The 19,996-nt window shown below is 36.5% G+C and overlaps 1 long non-coding RNA gene and 1 other non-coding gene across 5 annotated transcripts in view; both read right to left on the bottom strand.

Annotated features, from left to right (window-relative positions):
- LOC143662555 (uncharacterized) overlaps positions 1 to 19,996 on the bottom strand; it is a 256,405-nt gene that overhangs the window by 201,139 nt on the left and 35,270 nt on the right. The window lies entirely within an intron of this gene.
- TRNAV-UAC (transfer RNA valine (anticodon UAC)) lies at positions 4,329 to 4,399 on the bottom strand. Its single transcript has one exon. It is a non-coding gene; the product is annotated as a tRNA-Val (tRNA).

Genomic DNA, 19,996 nt, shown 5'->3' with positions numbered 1-19,996 from the left:
CTGTTAAACTCAGAGAACAAATTATCTACTTCCAATATACAAACGAAAGGATAGTCGTAGGATAAACGTTTCTATTCCTATAGGTAGAAATCATAAAGAAAACAAGGTCACTGTCCCAAACAACTCTGAAACCCTATAGGACATGCTCCATTAGATTTCAAGTTCTGAGAGCCATTATGGAATAATGGTTTATCCTCTAAGCCTGATGGATCACAACCCCACCCCTTGCAAGTGCTAACACAGCAGCCATGCTCTCCCAGGATACAGCTCCAAACTACCACGAAAGTCCTGTTTTAAAAGTAAATAGGTTAGGCGGGCCGCGGTGGCTCAGCGGGCAAAGTGCTTGCCTGCTATGCCGGAGGACCTCGGTTCGATTCCCGGCCCCAGCCCATGTAACGAAAACGGAGAAACAAAATACAATAAAACAAGAAAATGTTTAAAAGATGTTTCCCTTTCTTCCTCTCTTCCTTCCTTCTATCCTTCCTTCCTTCTCTCTGTCTTTCCTTTAAAAAAAAAAAAAAAAAAAAAAAAGTAAATAGGTTAAACTCTCCAGTAAAAAAAAAAAAAGCAGAGATTGACATAGTGGATTTTTAAAAAGCATGACCCAACTACATGCTGTTTAAAGAGACTTTGAATTTTAAACTCAAAGATATAAGTAAGTTGAAAGTGAAAAGATGGAAAAATATATATCATGCAAGTAGTAACCAAAAGAAAGCTTGGGTAGCTATAGTAACATAACATAAAATACACTATAAGCCAAAAACTGTTTCAGGAGAAAGATGGTCATTATATACTGATAAAGAAGCTAATCAACAAGACGATATAACAATTATAAATGTATATGCCCCTAACAGCAGAGCTTAAAATATATTAAGCAAATACTGACAGATTTGAAAGGAGGAATGGATGGTTCTACATCAATAGGGAGAGACTTTAAAATGCCACTTTCAATAATGGATGGAAAAATCTAAACAGGAGATCAATAAGGAAATACAAGAATATGAAAAATACTCTTAACCGAATAAACTTAGCAGATACATATAGAACACCTCACCCAACAACGGCAGAATGCATATTCTTCTCTAATTCACATAGACCATTCTTAGGCCACAAAACAAGTTTCAATAAATTCAAAAATATCAAAATCATATCACAATGGAATGAAGCTAAAAATCAATAACAGGGAGAAATGGAAAATAAAAAAATACATAGAAATTACACAATGTATTCTTCAACAACCGATGGGTTAAACAGGAAATCACAAGGAAAATTAGGGGGAAATATCTTAAAACAAATGTAATGAAAATAAAACATACCAAAGCATATGGGATGTATCCAAGGCAGTGCTCACAGTGAAATTTATAACTCTAAATGCTGACATTAAGAAAGAAGAACAACTTAAACAATAAACCTAACCTCAAAACTGGAAGAACTAGAGAAAGAAGAGCAAACTAAACCCAGAGTGAGCAGAAGGAAGAAATAAAGATTAGAGTGGAGATAAATGAATAAGAAAATTTTAAAAATATATAGAGAGAATCAACAAAACCAAAAATTGTTCTTTGAAAAGATCAATAAAATAAGCAAATCTTTAGCTAGATTGCAGAAGGAAAGAAGAGAGAGGACACAAATGACTAGAATGAGAAATGAAAAGGAAGAAATAAAATACTATACAAGTATTCTACGAACAACTACATACCAACAAATTAGATAAGCTAGATGAACAAATTCTTAGAAACACATAAACTACCTACATTGACGCCATAAGAAATAGAAGATCTCAATAAACAAAAACTAGTAAAGAAATTGTATCAGTAATCAAAGACTCCTGGAAAAAAAAAAAAGCTCAGGACCAGATACTTCACAGGGGAAGTATCTACAAAATATTCCAAGAAGAATTAACACCAATCCTATTCAAACTCTTCCAAAAAATTGAAAAGATGCAACAGTCTCCAATTCATTCTATGAGCCAAACATCAAATATGCATACAAAAGCCAGATAAAGATGCCAAAGGGAAAGAAAACTGTAAACCAATATTGTTTATGACTATAGAAGCAAAAATTCTCAAGAAAATATTGGCAAACTGAACCCAACAGCACATTAAAAGAATTATAAACCATGAACAAGTAGGATATATCCCAGGTATACAGGGGTGGTTCAACATAAGAAAATCCAGTATTTAAATACACCACATTAACAGAATTAAGGAGAAAACACAAAGTACATGATCAACTCAAATGATGATAAAAAGCATTTGACAAAATCCAACATCACTTTTTGATAAGAACACTTAGAAAACTAGGAATTGAAGGAAACTTCCTCAATGTGATAAAGGGCATATATGAAAAACCCAGTTAGCATCATACTTAATGGTGAAAGACTGAAAACGTTCCATCTAAGATCAGGAATAAGACACGGATGGTCACTGTCATCACCATTATACATAAATATTGTAATGGAAGTTATAACCAGAGCAAATTGGCAAGGAATAGAAATAAAAGCCATCCAAATTAGAAAGAAAGAAGTCAGATTTTCTCTATTGACGGATGGCATGACCCTATATGCAGAAAATCCTGAAAAATCCACCATAATTTCCTAAAACTAATAAATGAGTTCAGCAAAGTGGTGGGGTTCAAGATCAACACAAAAAAAAGTAATGAAATTTTTTTTAATTCCATTTATAATAGCAGCTAAAAGAATTAAGCATCTAGGAATAAATCTAACCAAGGATGTAAAAGACTTATTCTTAGAAAACTGCAAAATACTGCTAAAATAAATCAAAGAGGCATAACTAAATGGAAGGATATTCCATACTCATGGGTTGTGTGCTGATTTGAAACAGTTATGAACCCTAGAAAAGCCATGTTCTTCTATCCAATCTTGTGGGTGCAGACCTAGTGTGGATAGGAACTTTTGTTTTGATTGTTTCCATGGAGATGTGACCCACCCAGTTGTGGGTGGGACGATTAAATTGTTTCCATAGAGATGTCACTCACCCAATTCAAGTTGGGACTTAATCTTTTTACTGGAGCCCTAATGTAGACAATAAAAGGCAGAAAACAGAGAAAGAGCTCAAAACCCACTCAGAGAGCAGATGCCTAAATACAGACATTTGAAGATCGGAAAGAGAACACCCCACGGGAAGCCAGAAAGACCCACAGGAGCGGAGAGAGCCGTTTGAACCAGAAGCCAGTAGAGAAGGACAGTTGACATCACTATATGCCTTCCTATGTGACAGAGAAACCCTGGATGCCAATGACCTTTCTTCAGAGTCAGGGTATCTTTCTCTGGATGCTTTAATTTGAACATTGTTATGGCCTTAAAACTGAAAATTTGTAGCTTAATAAATCCTCTTTATAATGCCAATCCATGTCCTGTATATTGCATTCAGGTGGCTTTAGCAAACCAAAACAAGTTGGAAGATTAAATATTGTTTAGATATTGTTTTACTTTGCTAAAGCAAAGTAAAATTTCAAGTGTTAGAAAAGATTTGGAGAAATAAGAACACTGATTAATTGTTGTGGAAATGTAAAACAGTGCAGCCACTGTGGAAGACAGTTTGGCAGTTCTTCAGAAAGTTTAGTATATATTTAGCGTATGAGCCAGCAATCCCACTTCTATGGATATACCCAAAGAATGGAAAGCAGGGACTGAGATGTTTGCACACTGATGTTCCTAGCAGCATTATTCACAAATGCCAAATTATGTAAACAACCCAAGTGTCCCTCAATAGATAATTGGATAAACAAAATGAGATATTTACATTCGGTGGAATATTATTCCACCATAAAAAATGAAGTTTTGATATATGCAACCACATGGATGAACTGTGAAGACATCATGTTGAATGAAATAAGCTGGATACAAAATGACAAATACTTGCATATCACTGATATGAAATTATTAAATTAAGCAAACTCATAAGGTCATAATCTGAAATATAAGTTACCAGAGGACAGAGTTGGGGGAGGAATAGGGATTCAAGGCTTAAAATATACAGAGTTTCTATTTGGAAGATAGAAAATTTTCGTAATGAGCGGAGGTGATAATAGCACAACATTGTGAATTATATATTTGAATATGGTTAAAAAGGGAGATTTTAAGTTGTAAATATGTTACTAGAATAAAAATTTAACAAAACATCCAAGGAACTCCACAACACTGTGAACCTTAAGTTAAACCATGGACTAAGGATAATAATATAATTATAAACATGTGCCTTTATAAATTGTAACAAATATACCACACCTACAAATGTTAATTATAGGGTAGTATGTGGGAACTCTGTATTTTATATGCACGATTTTTTTTTCAGGCACTTTTTTTTTGGTGCACGGTCTGGGACTCAAACCCAGGTCTCCCACATGTAAAGCGAGCATTCTACCACTGAATCACCCATGCACCTGCATGATTTTTTTTGTAAACCCACAACTTCTCTAATAAAAATAAATGTGGTGCATACACACAACGGAATATTATTTATCCATAAGAAAAAATGAAGTTATGAGAACTGTCGCAAAATGAAGACCCTTGAAAACATTATGCTTGGTGAAATAAGCAAAATAAATAATGACAAAAAAATGTATGATTTCACTTATATGTGAAATAGTAAATTTGCAGAGATAGAAAGCAGAATAGAGGTTACTAGAGAAAGGTAGATGAGGAGAGTGTTTGCAAAAATTTAAAAATAAAAGAACAAAATGTCAAAAAAATTTTTAAAATGAAGGCGTTAGCAATCCTGAGTGAGACACCCAAGACCCTGGCAATTGCCACTAAGAGAGTAAATCCTCAATCTATAACAAACAATACTAGAGTTTCTTGGATTAGGACAAACGACAAGCCAAGTGCTTTCTTACAGCTCTATGAGATTCTCACTACAACTCTGCTGCATTTTGCTTATAGTGAAAGCACAGAAAAAACATCAAGACCTCACTCTTGTAGTCATCAGTCTTGCAGTATCATATGATTACATCAGCAGTTTGTACTCTTAAAGCTTAATTAAGCAAGGTTAGCTTCCCAAAGATATTCAGTAAAGCTGCTCTCTGTTGGTAAAGCTGGTTAGGCCAGAGTTGTATGCAGCTCAGCCACAGACTCAGCAAGAGACCCGATAGCTGGTGAGAAAATACAACTGGCCCCCCCTTTGAGTAACTTTCAATTAACAGGTTATGATTATCACTTAATGTCACTGAGCCTACTAATAGAGGGCCAGTAACAAGTAAATCTGTGAAGTATCAAAGGGCAGCAGTCAGCGTTTCCCTTTCCAGTTTATCACCAGCCCTCTCCTGGGCTCTCACTGGCTCAGAATGGGAAGCACAGCTTAGTGGTGGCATTGCAGTCTTCAAATGACAGCTCTATCCAGCTGAAAATCCTCCTGTGACTTTTCCATATCAATGGAGTCAAAACTCCTTGGCCTAGCAGGTAAAACCCCACGTGATCTAGTTCCTACTACTCAATTTCTTCTCCTGCCATTACCCTGTAAATTCCACCCCCAGTCCTCTATCTGTAGCCTATAGACATAGTTTCCCTGGCATTATGCAGAACTCTTTATAGCTCCTCAAATATGATGAGATATTTTCTCATCTATGTATCTATCTATAAATTGCTCCATCTTAGTAAAACACCCTGCCCAGGTTCCCTGCTTTCTCCTCCACTGGGTAGCAGCTACTTATCCTGAAAACTCACTTTCCCTTATCCTATTTCAGGCTGAGTGGACTATTCACTAAATATTTTTAGGATGTGTCACTCACCTACACTGCAAAGTAGATAGTGCCTTCTGGTGCTGGCTCTTTCTCCCATCCCCATCCAATGTAAGTGTTTCTTCTTGAACTCTCCAGCTTCCTGTTTGCTATGTTTTCCCTCCACTTGTCACACCATGTTGTAGATTTCATCTTATTGTATATCTTCTTCTCTCAACTTCAAGTACCATATATGGTTCTATCATATCATAAGCATTCAATTAACATTAGATGCAATGAGTGAGTGAATGAAGGTATGAAGAATAAATGAGCCACCAGGCTTTTAAACAGGCACTTCCATATGCTGATAACTAAGTCCTCAAGACACTTGAAATCAGTCAAAAGATAGTACAAGGGACCAATAATAAGCCCGAAAAGGACATATCATCATGTAACATCATGCCCCAGGGGAACTTTATACTGAACTAACTATCTTCATTGGCAATTAGAACAGGAAAGCTGTCACTGGGCTCCTTTCCTGCTAATAATTAATAAAGCTGACTTTCCAGCAATTGGCAAGGCTGAGGATGGGATAAACAATCCCGCTGTGCCCTTCAAGGGTCTGGCAAGGAGAGCGCAATTGAAAACTCAAGCGCAAGAACGAGCTCCTGCCTGGTGGTGATTCACCGTAGCTATGAAACATGGATCTGTCAGGCATGTCACACTTGCCTCTGTCATCAGCATCTTTAAGCTGCTTAAAGTGAAGGTACAGACAGGGTCACATGCACTTTGGCCTTGGACACACACCGTCTAGCACATTTGGAACCATGTTTTTGCAGTGTGCTTCACTGGACGAATGTCAAGTAAGATGGTTGACAGCAACTTTGGGAGCCGCTGCACACACAGGGCCCCTGTGATGTCAGGCACTTGGCGTGGGCAGACTGAGAAAACCACACACAAGAATTCCCTAATGCCAGCACCCCTAGAAAGAGTCTGCTTTTCCAACAAAAGCTTATGGCTCATTCTGCACAACTCTTCACCCTTCTGCCCATTCTTTGAAAAGGCTGGGACTTGGCAACATGCTCTTCTTTACTTCTGGGAAACTGATACTGAAAAATGTTATAAAAGAATTTAATTTAAAAAAAATATTCCATTTTTCAGACCCTCTCTTTTTTCCATTTGCTTTAAAACATGCAAGAATATGCTCTGAAGTATTGTATATGAAAATAGAAGGCATGCAAACAGCATAAAAATTCATAGTTCAAAGTAAAAGGAGCTAATTAATAAGCTGCCTTCTTTTCTCCTTTTTTTTTTGCCTTTTCTTCCCACTGAGAAGCTCTAAATACTTGATGTTGAGCTGGGTTTTTATTTTTATTTTTTTAAATTACAGCCTCTGCATCATGCAGACCTCTCCCTGAGATATATTGGCCTAGTACATAAACAGCTTGTGTGCTCCAGGGGCAGTGTATATTTTATTCTAGATGGAGCCCGTGATAAGAAACTGAATTTAGAAAGAATTTTGTAGGAAACTAAAGTCAGCTGCTGAATGAAATACAAGAAAGGGCTTTAAAATGTATTCTCATTCATTAGAATTTTATGTATCAAAAGTTATTTTATGTCTAAAGTGAGAAGGACAAGAATAAAAGAATAGACTTCACAAAACCAAACCCCCGAAGACATTTATATTTTTCCTCCAGAATAAAGTAAATGCTAAGAGATAAATAATTTCACGTGAAGTAAATGCACTGCATGTTCAAAGAATAAACACTATGTGCTCCATTCTTGTTCAGTCCAACCCCACAGCAGTGGATATTTAGCCTCCTCTTGGAAATACAGTTCTGCAAACTTTTATGTTGTGGGGAAATTTGAACTTTGATTAGAATCACTGCTTTATTATACACTTTACCCTGTGGGGCCCTAACAAAGAATACATAGCCACATAAATGTCTAAGTAAATGCTACCTTTCCCTGGCTTTAACTCCAGAGATCAGACTGCTTTCTGCCCTGCCCATCATCCTGGGTCTAGCTGAATTCATAGAGGAAGGTTAACAGGAGGTTAATCAATAGAGCATACTCGTTAGGAAACTATCTGTGTGCTTGTTTGTGAATGAGAAAAGGGTGTGTCTTCAACAAAGATGCCTAGTACCTTTGCAACTCAAAAGGAGGGCCCAGGGGGAGGGGTGGGGTGCAAGCATAGTTCAGTGGTAGAATTCTCACCTGCCATGCAGAGACCAGGGTTGCTTCCCGGCCCATGCAATTCCCCTCAAAAACAAACAAAAAACCAACCCAAAAATTCAACAAATGGTGCTGCAATAATGGGATACTCACATGGAGAAAGAATGAAATGTGACCCCCACCATCCAGCTTACAGACAAATAATAATTATAATAATAAAAAGTGAAACAGGGCAGGCCACAGTGGCTCAGCAGGCAAGAATGCTTGCCTGCCGTGCCAGAGGACCTGGGTTCAATTCCCGGGGCCTGCCCATGTAAAAAAAAAAAAAAAAAAGTGGAACATATCACATGGGAGTATGTTAGAAATACAGAGCTGAGGCTCACCCCAGAGCTACTGAATCAAAACTGTATTTAACAAGTTCCCCATGTGATTCATATACGCATCAGCTGCTCTAGTATCTAGTGACTGCCCCAAAGGAGCCCATGGAGAGGGCAAGGTATATAAAGATAAAAGTGAAAGCATGATGCAAGGTTCAACCTGATCTAAATGAGTGGCAAACACCTTGAAGGTTTTTCGGATTCAGAGGCAAGAGGTCATGGTCAAGGGCAAGGATATTGCAAATGTTTGGACAGGGGAGCCTTAATGTGGAAGCTTGAAGTGAAGGGGATTTGGCAAGTCAGGGGTGAAGGGAAAAGGATACTCCAGAGAAAATTACACAGATTTTATATATGCAGCACAACAGAAGAAAGAGCACAGAAGAGAACAGATAAGACCTAGGTAAGGGGTTCTGAGTCTAATAGTTAGAGACCATTCTTTCAGTAATATTTGCGGGTGCCCATCATTTGCTGGGCTTGTGCAGGCTTTCCCTCAATACTTTAGAATCACTTAAAAAATAGTGAAACTTAAGGTTGGAGAGTAATGCTGACGCCTAAATAAAGTTTGAACTTGTGCCTTTAGTTAATGGACAATTTTTGGAGATAATAATCTAAGCAGGATTGGCTGAGGAAAGAGTAGTGCTAGGTCAGAAAAAAGTCACTGTCAAGTATTTGGAAATTACAGAACCAGCAAGGTGGATAGGAAAAAAATACTTATGCTGGAGCTGTTGCAGAGAGGGAAAAAAAAGGTTCAGAATCCCTGAATTTTACAGCAAAGTGGGACATCACCTTGAAAGCACATAAGTCAACCTCTTCATTTAATAGACAGAACATCAGTGCCCCAGGAAGCAAGCTCAGTAGCAGCTGGGCAAGCTTCACGGGGTACCACTGTGCAGTCAGCCAGGGCCCCTGCTTAGGAAGACCCTACACGGGATTTAATATTCTGCTGTCACCACCTTGAAATTCTCAATATCTTTTGAAAAAAGACCCCACTTTTTCATTTTGCACTGGACCCCACAATTATGTAGCTGTTCCTGATCATTATATTTGGCACAGTCATTCACAGAGCCTCAATATTCAGAACTCATCCCAGATAGCCTGTGTGCTGGTTTGAAAGGAAGTATGCCCCCTAAGAAAAGCCATGTTTTAATATAAATCTCATTTCTTAAAGGTAGAATAATCCCTATTCAATACTGTATATTTGAAACTGTAATGAGATCATCTCCCTGGTTGATGTGATTTAGTTAAGAATGGTTGTTAAACTGGATTAGGGGATGACATGTCTCCACCCATTTGAGTGGGTCTTGATTAGTTTCTGAAGTCCTATAAAAGAGGAAATATTTTGGAGAATGAGAGATTCAGAGAGAGCAACACTACAAAGCAGAGAGTCCACCAGCCAGTGACCTTTGGAGATGAAGAAGGAAGACGCCTCCTGGGGAGCTTCATGAAATAGGAAGCCAGGAGAGAAAGCTAGCAGATGACGCCGTATTTGCCATGTGCCCTTCCAGCTGAGAGAGAAGCCCTGACTGTGTTCGCCATGTGCCGTCTCACTTGAGAGAGAGACCCTGAACTTCATCGGCCTTCTTGAACCAAGGTATCTTTTCCCTGGTTGCCTTTGATTGGACATTTCTATAGACTTGTTTTAATTGGGACATTTTCTCGGCCTTAGAACTGTAAACTAGCAACTCATTAAATTCCCCTTTTTAAAAGCCATTCCGTTTCTGGTATATTGCATTCCAGCAGCTAGCAAACTAGAACAACCTGACTCAGTCCATTGCTTATTCCACCTTCCTACTGTGCTTCAGAGGCAGCTTGTCTACAGCAGGTAAAGGAAAGGGAGGAGTAGAAAACAACTACACCCCTTTAGCTACAAAGACTAAAGGAATTATCAACAATATCAAAAATAATTTAACACGAGGAGAAAGACTGGTTTTAAAGGGAAGATAGTAAATTTCGTGGCATTTGGAGTGCTTTGTTTCATTTATTTTGTTCTGCCTTGCTTTGTGAGATTTTTTTTTTTTTTTGGTTGGTTTGTTTGTTTGCTCTTTGGAGTAAAAATAGATCCTTCCATTAAAACAATTTAAAAAAAGAAGAAGCAAAGTTGAACTGAAGATGAGCAGATATTGAAAAAAAGTATACAAAAAATCATGCCATACCCAGAATAATGGATAAATTCTAAATATGGAAGCTGGGGAAATGGGTGAGAATTTGAAGAAAGAAATAAAAGATGCAGGGGTTTTACTATTAAGAAAGTAGAGCTAGGGGTGTCTGGCTCACATGTAAAGGACAGGAGAAGGAAGAAGGAAAATAAAGCAAGTAAAGAACTGGGAAGAAAAACCAATGCAAAGTGATATGAAATCCAAAGAAGAGAGGTTAAGAAATGGTGAAATAAAAGAAGAATTAGAAAACTCTCAGAATTGGCAATTAAGGAGTCACTGGTAAACTCCTTGAATGCACTTTCAGCATGATCCGAAAGATTAAACTAAATTGTATGGGATTAAGGTCAGAATTTGACGGTCCAAAAAAAGTTAAGAGAGTTTATTTGAATCAGCGCAGACAGCAGAAGTCAAGTAAAGGCAAACAAACTTGTTTTCTAGATGGAGGCCAGCGTATTTCAAGGCAGAGAAGAGACAGGCAGTGAAGAGAGAGCGGTTAAAAGTATTGAAAAGGAGGGTGGATGACAAGGAGAGCGAGAACTCGGGGGAGAGAGAAGGAAGATATCAAGGCAGAGTCACAGATAGAGTTGGGAAAAGAGAAACATTTGTTCTTTTTCTCTGAAAATGTAGAAAAGGCAAAAAGGGTACAGATTTGCCGAGTCCTTTTGAAGGGCAACGCAGAAGGTCATGTCTAAGAGTCTTTGCACAATAGAAACTAAAGTCATTTGGTGAGGTGTTTTGTTATAATCTAAAAATGTAATGCTTTTTACAAATATTGGCGACTGAATGGGCAGGATGTCAGAGACATGTTATGAAAATAGAATTTTTAATCATCCCACATAAGCTCCTTTTCTAGAAACAATGTTATACAGCCTACTTGCCAAGAAGGAATAAACAAATTGCTTATTCAGCAGTATGAAATATAGCGTCTTTTGAATATTTCATGGCAAGGCTTTAGGTATAAAATTTCAGGAGTTGAAATTTGTAGAGTAATAAGAAACTGAAAGGAAAAAATATATATATCAGCAAAAAATGTTGGTGAGAGATGCTAAACTACTGACCTCACCAAAATATGGAAGCAGAATAGTATTATTTACTTATGAGTTAAGATGATACAAGATTAGTCATATAGGCAGACATGCACACACACGTACAACTTGGCTTTCTACTTCCACTTTAGGTACCTGACAAAGGATACTTGTTGTGAGAAACACAGATAATACAACGTGACTTAAAATCATTAATGAACTCAATATATTCTCTTAGAGATGGGCTTTAGGCATACACAACTTATAAGTGTTTCCCTAAGAATTTTTCATTCATTTATTTATTCATCTAAACACATTTACTCTGTCGAGTTAAAAGAAGGCATTTTCCTAGCAGCTCTCTCCTGCTTCACCCTCAAATACCTACAAGCATGCTGGAAAACTCACGATCTGAAGTATCAGGAAACATTGAACCTGAAAGAATGTCGGTGCCAGAATCTGGAAGGAATATGCAATGCCAATAAGGTCAGGGAAGCTGGATCAGGAAAACTGACCAGTAACTTATGCTTCACAGCATGAAGCAAAGTAGCTCACAATGGTAGAAAGAAATAATTTTGCCCCTCCACACTATTACACTACTTCGGTTCCCATGACTGGTGCTATTTATCAGACATGCATTCTCCTGTGCGGAGAGCACTAAGCTGTCACGCCTCTCTCCCCTCTTCCATAGCCAGTCTCTTCACTCCCAGGAAAGCATAGGGTCTAAGACCTCTGAGGAGAAATTCAGGGTAATGATGTGAGGAGCTAGGGCTTTTAATAGAAGAACTGTAAAGACTGAACGTGTCTTCCTGAGCTGATCTTTGGGTCGTCTCCCTGTTCGATTGCTATCACACTGTTTTCTCTCCTCCCTTCCATGCATCTAGTGTGTTAGACAGATGTGGACGGGCTGGAGAGGGAGGGCGGAATGAGGAAGCGGGAGCTTCCTAAAAAATCAATGGCAGCATGGACAGAGTCCAAGAGACAGAGACATGGAGCAGAGCACTTACACTTGCTTTTATTCTGCAACTACAAAGGCAAAGGAGGCCTCTGTGTATTTGTATACCTCATCTGTGCTTTTTGTTTTTATTGCTACAAAATCTTGTGGAATTCACTCTTGGCCTCCCACACAGCCTGTCCATAATTCCTTTTCATTTCCATTAGGTTTAATGGTTTAGATTTAAAATATTACAGCGTGGACGACTAATTTTAAAAGCAAATAAACTTGAATCTTTTCAATAAATAATACATGTTGAAAAGGTTACGGAAACATACATAAGCTAATTTTAACAGATAGATTGTTTTCTCATTTCAAAAGAATAGCACACAAAACTCCATACTTTGTGTCTTCATTCTTCCTTCTTGTTTTTTCTTTCCTGATACAAAAATCCAAGAATTATTTGGCTTTAGTAAAGATGAGTAAAAAGGGTAGTGCCTTTTTAACCCCAAACTCAATGAGGTGTGACATACTAATAAATGCTATATGAAATGCTTTTTGTTCCTCTTTCCTATAGTTTCTCCACTTCAAAAAAAAATGAGTTCATTGGATTTTAGGGAAGAGAGGAGTTATAGAACTTCTTCATATTGTTGTCCAAAAGAATACGATCCTTTTAATCGTATATATATATATATAAAATACTGGCAGATGTAACAGGTACTTCATCTGAACATTGAAATTCATCAGTATATATTTCACTTATGTCTTCAACCACAAATGAGGTTCAGAAATTTCATTTCAACTGCATAATTTTATGGCATTTATTCTGACATGATGCTTAAGACATCACTCACAAATTAGCCTCACCCCTAAGGAGGAAGCAAGGCTGGAAGTGGTCTTGGCAGGCTGCAGGACGAATAAGATCATGGACTTAAATATTGGCAGACCTCAGTTTGAGGCCTGGTTGTGCAATTTATGAGTTGTTTGATCTTGGAGAAGTCATACATCTTCTCTAATCCCGTTTCCTAATGTGTCAAAAGAAGCTAATCATTAGTACTTCCTCATGGTGTGGATGTGAGAATTACATAGAATAAGGAGCGCTTAGTCAGTGCCCTGTGGAGGGAAGGTTTTTGGGCCACATTGAGCATGTCCAGTTGGCCCCATTCTTGAAAAATATGTTTATACATCAGCAGGTGGAAATAAGAGAGTGCACACTGGCCTAGAATTTATGATGCAGACTCTCAGAAACCTCAGGCCAAAGAGTAGGTATGCTTGTCATGCAGTGCACATGGGAAGAGTACAACCTGGAACAAAGAGGGAAACTGGCATTCACACGTAGAAGTGTTCATTTTCAGGGAAGGCACTTTCCAATGATTCTGAGGAAATGGCATATAGTTTGGATCTGGACCAACATTCATACAAGTAGGAATTTCTCAGTGGTCTTCAAATTGCCATGACAGGTACTCTTCTTGAAGTCAGGTTTCCATGAGAAAAATACCATTTCCCTCACTGTTGACTATATAAATGCTTTGGAACAAAGCTATGATCACAATTAAAATATTGAATATTTGGGCATTTCTTTTCAGGAAACTATTATGATTCCAGGACAAATACTTTAATCGTGATCAAAATGTATCGATCAAAGTGCTGCTCTTTATTGTACAATGCCACTCATAAGCTTCTGTATTTAATCAAGGCCTCCTACCAATGTGTCTTTGTTCTTACGCTACTCCCAGATGCAATAGAGTAATTAGGGGTAGAAGTAAGGGGGAGTTGATGATTAATTACTGTTTCTTGGAATAGATAAATTCCAAAGTAGAGTTCTATAGGGTGATGGGATGGTTAGATTCTGGTGTCAGCTTGGTCAAGTGATGATGCCCAGTTGTCTCATCAGGCAAGCACTGGCCTGACTGTTGCTGCAAGGATATTTTGTGGCTGGTTGATAAATTGGAAGGCTCATGTATTAAATCATCAGTCAGCTGATTCCATCTGTGGCTGGTTACATCTACAATCAACAAAGACATGTCTGCCACAATGAGCATCAGTTGAAGACTTTTAAAAAGAAGAGAGACTTTTTTTCTCTGCTTCTTTAGCCATCAAGATTTTTCTGTGGACTTCATCCAGATTCTTCATCAGAGCTGCCAGTTTCATGGCCTGCCTTATGGATATTGAAGTCTTCTATTCCCACGAGTGTGTGAGACACCTTTATATATCTCACATTTACAGATCTCTCCTGTTGGTTCTGTTTCTTTAGAGAACACTGACTAATATAGTTGGATCATTTGCTATGTAGCAATGGACAACAGGTGGATGAGTGGCAAGGGGATTATAGAGCCAAGAAGAAGCCTATGAAAATAATATGCAGGATGTTGTAGTTTTGCATGGACTCCACTTCAGAAGATTTTAGGAAAATGCTGCAATACAAAAGGTCATGGCATTGAGTTCTGGAAGCAGAACAAGAGAGAAAGGTGATCCTGATGAAAAAGAAGGGTGAGCTAAAGAGGGACCTCAAGGAAACAAAACATGCAGGAGTAATACAATAAAACCCTAAAATCCAATTGCATAAAATGCAGAGATTTGTTACTACAGGAGCCTCAAGCTGCAGAATCTTTATCGATGCTGTTCGGCTCTACTAGGTGTTGGTTGTCCACTCCACTTATTGACTGGGACTATTATCGGTCCTTTGGCTGGTTGGGAGTTTCCAGGACAGTGGCAGCAATGCCAAGAGTCTCCTTTGTGAATGATGCTTATTTTATCTGCCTAGTTCAGTGAAATTGAACAGAGAACCATCACTCTGCCTCCCTTCTTCCCAAGAACAATTGACTATCATTTCTTTCTTGGCCTTGTATTTTCTTTATGACCTTGTCTTCCCCAAAAGATAAGAAATTAACTGGCTCCTGTTTGAGAATTACATTGCACAGAATAAGGAAAGCAATTGTTAGATAATAGCATTATTATGGTACAAATTATTGTGGGATTTACCATTTATTTTCAAATTAGAGGCAGTAAACAGATAAATCAATCTATAGAAAACTGAATTAGTGATATTGAATAAGTTCCAAAATTCCCCCAGATTTACTAGAGAGTAAAAGGCTAAAGGGAGAGAAAAGATGACCAAATAATAAATAAATTAAATTGCATAGAACTGAAATTAAACCTTAGAATGATAACTATTTCTGAGGAATACAGGACAATTAGAACAGATTAAAAAATCAAAGATAAAATTAAAATAATTTTTCTTGAGCCAAATAAACATATTAGCATAGGCTGTGGCTAATTCACCATTTTCAAGATAAAATTTTAAAATTTCAATTTTAAAGGAAAGTAGAAGAAGGAAGATGGGAAAATAACCTATCAATATTCAACCAAAGAATAAAATTTAGAACGATCATACGTAAGTTATCTAAAATCAGATATGCTTCAATCTTTTCTGCAATATTACATCTCTCTGGAAAAAATGGAGAAATAGTTATAGGCTTTTCAAAGAAAAATGTGAAGAATCAAGAACAAAACCAGTCAACGTTTTGTTGTTTGTATGCATGGGTATGTGGAAGCAATAAAAAGACATTTCAGATGCATAATTTTATGTGAGGCTTATAAAATATGCCACTCATTTATTCTTCTAGAAAAAGTCACTTTAAAATGTTTTCCTTCTGGCCAAGATTCAAAATGCAATAATGGGCAAGTTATTCTATATAAAGACTGGCGGAAAGAAGTCAATAATTACTTAAATATAGATATATGTCTAGGAAATTGTAGCACATTTGGTTACAAAACTGTATTCAGATGACAAGAATTATACTTGAAGAGGAATAATTTAGAAAACCAACATATTTATAAAACAAAGTTATAAATAAAATTCAAAAATGCAAAAATTTGAGGACAGCTTGCAGGAGGAAACACGTTTGCAAAATTCCTACACAGAGAAGGATTCTAATGCTAACAATTTAATCTTGAATTAAATAGAGAACAGTAGCATGAGGAAAAATAAGAAGGTAAATCCAGTAGAATTAAATGCTTAAAATTAAAAGACCATACATCAAAAAGCAAAGTTAAAATTAAGGAAGCATAAAAACAAAGCAGGAAACAAAATGAACATAACATACCAGTTTTGATAAGATAAATGACTCAAGTTCCCTATTAAACAGTAAAGATTCTCAGGCTATAAAATGGATATTCAATAATATTTTCCATATGTAGGAAATTCTTAAAGGGTAATAGCACATCAGATTGAAAATATGATGGCATAAATATTGAGAAATACAATTATGAGATAAGCAGTGTCGGCAATATGAATTTCAGACTAGATGAAATGTAAAGGTTTAAAATATAGCAAACATGTAAAAGACAATAATTTTATACTGATAATGTATAAAATACACAATGAAGATATAATCGTTATGAACATTTATGTACCAAATACAATTCCATCAAATGATTTGAAGCAAAAATTCTTAGAAATATAAGGAAAAACCAATAGAAACAAAATAATTGTAAAATTAAGCACCTCATTCTCATCCTATATTAGATAAAATAGAAAATAAATTAATGGGACTATAAAGAAGCTAAATAATATAATTAACAGAGCTGAATTAATAGATGCACATTAAAATCTATACCCTGCAGAGCATGTATCTCTTCAAAGGTTCATAAAATTTTTCAAAAATAAATTGCATGTTGTACTGCAGAGGAAAATACAATGAAACCCAATAAGAAGAAACCAAATAAAGCTCTGGCACAACACAATGAAGCCAATTTTTTTTTATTAACAATAAACTTTTGGATTTTTTTAATCTCCAAAACATAACTCAGTGAATAAGGGGAGAAAAACTATTTTATTACCCCATTGATTGCAATTTCAGATTGTTTAAAATATATCTAAAGGAAACATATATATATATATATACACATATATATATATGTATATATATAAATTCACAGATTCATAGCTTGTCTCCTAATTTGAAACACAGTATAATCAAACACATGCAATGAATGAAGTGATTCAGTGAATAGCGAATCCTAATTTAAAGCAAATAAACAAAGGAAAAATACAAACTTCTTAGAAAGTCTTTCTTAACGTGGTAAAAAAAAAAATAGCTATTTTAATCAATACCCAACAGTTAACAGTACTCCTAGGGGTTGAAACAACAGATACTTAAAATGAGAAGATGAAGGAGGTGTTTGCTGGCATTAGGCTAATTTGCATGGATCTAACCAATGCAATTGGATCTAAGTTAGAAAAAAGAGATGCTACCAGAAAAGAGTAGAGTTATCATTGTTTGAAAATAAACAATGTGAAATATAATCATATCTTTATTCAATTAAAAAATACAAGAGAAGCAAATCAAAACCAATAGAAGTACCATAAAATAATTCAATTGAGCAGCTGAGAAAACATATATACTTAAAAACTGATAATTGAGCTATATGCTAGCAATAATATGTTAGAAAATATAATATAAAACCAGATCCCATTTATAATATCAAATATACAGTAAACACACTATAGTGAGAATGTGTCAACATTACTGATGGGCACAGAAGAATTTTTGAATAAATGGAGAGATGATCCACACTCTTTTCTTGGATAGCTGAATAGCTTAAATCTATTGCAATACATTTATAGAATTTATGCATTTCTAATTAACATCCTAATGGCATACTAGGGTTGGAGTGTGGTTCTGATTTTCTAATATTCACTTGAAAATATGAACAGTTAGGAATAGCTGAAGAAGTTTTCCAAAAGAAAAACAGGTAATAATGAGACAAAACTTGCCTTAACACATATTAAAAGGTGACATCATATAATACTATGATAATCAAAATAAGACAGGACTCACCAGAGAAATGTATTGATACTTGAACAAACAAAGTGGAGAGGATAATATAACCAAAAATACCGCTTAAAAGCTTAAATAAATCATTCTGAAACAATCAATTAAAATAGAAGTCTCAGTGCATGACCTAAACCAAAATGAACCTCAGAAACTATTTATAATAAGCCTAAAAGACATTATAGTGACACAGATATCTGATCTTGTGCAAAAGAAGATGGGATAAATAACGTAGAAATCAAAATCAGTAGGTGTTTTTGCTATGTAAAATTTAAAACATTTTTATCTCAAAAGATCATACCAAGTGTCCCCTTCCAGCAGATGGCAGAGCACCTGTGCAGAGGTCCTGCTCCTAGGACAGATCAAAAATAGTCACAAAGAAGAAGACTGACTCCTTGATCCTGTGAAGTTCTGAGGTTCGGGTAAATAGGAGGATGCAGCATGCACTCTCCTATATCTGGTGTCTCTTGCTCAACATCAGGTTGGTGAGACACCTCGTTGTCGTGGATAGCTGTGGTCATTTTCACTCACTGCAGCATCACGTCCCGTGGTGCCTCCAAGGAACATTGGAGGCTTCTGGAGAATAACAGCCTGTCCCTTGATCTGGGACCCACAAGGGTGTATTCAATTTGTAAAAATCCATCAAGCTGAACATTTGTACATTTTTGGTATGTATGTGGGTCATTCTTCAATAAAAAGATACAAAAATAAATTTTTTAAATGACTCATTTAGAGCAAGGCTAGGCTGGTAATAAAGTCAAGTAAACAATCAGAGGCCAGAAAGGATGTGAAAGGATAATTTGATAGGGTAAGCTAGTTTCTAAGGAATCTATACCTGACACTGTCTGGCTTAAACAACAGGAATTTATTGGGTTTTGAAGGCTAAAGGTCTAACATCAAGGCCAGGCTTTCTCCAAAATTGGTAGACCCGCTCTGGTGATGGCAGACCCCCGTGTAGGCTGAACACTCTCTCTTCCTTCTCTTTCTGTTTTCTACTTTCACGTCTGATTCCCTTTGCTTAAGAAAAGCCAATCGTGTGGATTACAGCTCACCTTGATTCCATTTGGCCTCATCAAAATAGAATATCTGAAGATTCTATTCACAAATGAGTCTACCCCTTAACCAGTAATAACATCTTCAAGGGTCCTATTTACAAATGAGTTCGAAGCTGAACATGCCTTCCGTGAGAGACATGATTCAAATAACCAACACCCTCAAGGAATGAACTAGGGGAAAATCCCAACCCACAGAAGTAGGCTTGCCAGTTTTACCCTTAGCTGTGGATGGGAATGAAGTAGGGAGGAGAGAACACATGTTCCCTCAGAATTCCTAACTATAATTTAGGCTTCTATGTGTGTTGAAGCTAGAATTCTCTCTATTTCTATGTCCTGAAAAATCACAATTAAAAATGTATTTTACAGTGTTCTTCAAGCATAAGACTGAGAAAATTTAACTCATTTCTAAATTTAACTCACTTTTAGTGTAACATCCCTTAAATTCAGTTTTAAAAAAATTCTCAGATAAAATCCCAAGGCACATGATTTCATAATCAAAAAAGCACAAAAAGAGGACGCAAACCATTATGATAAAAAATTCAGCTAAAAAGCATCCTACAGAATCAGACCCACAGATGTGGCAGATATTGGATCAACAGAAATAGGATTTAAGTATGCTGGCATTTTAAAGAAATAAAAGAGTGGATTGATAGAGAAAGACCATCATAACTGACTGGCAGGATATTATAAAGAATCCAATAGAACTTCTAGAGATGAAAAAGATGCTTATTGAAATTAGAAACTCAGTGAATGAATTAAATAGCATA

Source organism: Tamandua tetradactyla, chromosome 2, assembly GCF_023851605.1.
Source record: "Tamandua tetradactyla isolate mTamTet1 chromosome 2, mTamTet1.pri, whole genome shotgun sequence".
In the NCBI taxonomy this organism is placed as follows: Eukaryota; Metazoa; Chordata; class Mammalia; order Pilosa; family Myrmecophagidae; genus Tamandua; species Tamandua tetradactyla.
Note: the sequence above shows the minus strand (reverse complement) of the source record. Positions and strands in the feature narration are given on the sequence as shown.